The sequence below is a fragment of the Myotis brandtii genome, unplaced genomic scaffold (genome assembly GCF_000412655.1).
Source record: "Myotis brandtii unplaced genomic scaffold, ASM41265v1 scaffold334, whole genome shotgun sequence".
NCBI lineage: Eukaryota > Metazoa > Chordata > Mammalia > Chiroptera > Vespertilionidae > Myotis > Myotis brandtii.
The window spans coordinates 964353-965033 of record NW_005362885.1 but is presented as its reverse complement, the minus strand read 5'-3'; positions in this window follow the sequence as shown (position 1 = coordinate 965033).

Sequence of the window (681 nt, the reverse complement as noted above, 5' to 3'; positions counted from 1 at the left end):
CCAGGCCGGTGGGACTGGGGGGGAGGGGGCCACGGGGGCCGAGCAGGTGTCCCTGGGCCGGTCTCTGCCACGTGCACCCCGTGGGCTCCCTGGAGGTCTGGCCTCCACGCCCCCCACGGGCACTGGGACGTTTCACTTCCGATTCCCTCTCGGCAGCTCCTACGTTACGTGTTTCCTCCCGCCGTGGCTTGTGGTCTCGCTCACCTCAGTGTTTCCACGGCTGGATCCCGGCTTTCACTGCTCTATCCACTGAGCCCACTGGCCAGGCTGCCCATTCTGAAGGCACGAGGCCAGGTCTGCGTGCTCGGCCACTCGGTTCTGGGAAGCACCTGTCTGCTGTGGCCCAAAACCATTCGGCAAACCCCGGCGGAGGGTGCTTGTTGGACCAGGGGCTGGGCTGCGTCCTTCGGTCCTTCTGGAAGCAGGGACGGTTAGAACCTTCTGGAATGGGCTCGTGGGGGAGGGGCAGGGGGCAGGGCAAGCTGGCCCCAAGGTCTGGCCCCTCCTTCAGGTCCCACTTGGGGCCACGGTCCCCCTTCCTCACTGTGGGCGCTCAGCAAGCTGGCGGGAGGATGACGGCTCCCTCCCTTTGCAGCCCGAGGTTCCAGGGAGGAGTCAGGGGTTTGAGAAGGGAAAGGACAGAGGCCAGGCCTGGGGGCAACTTCTGGGAGAAAGCTGGCC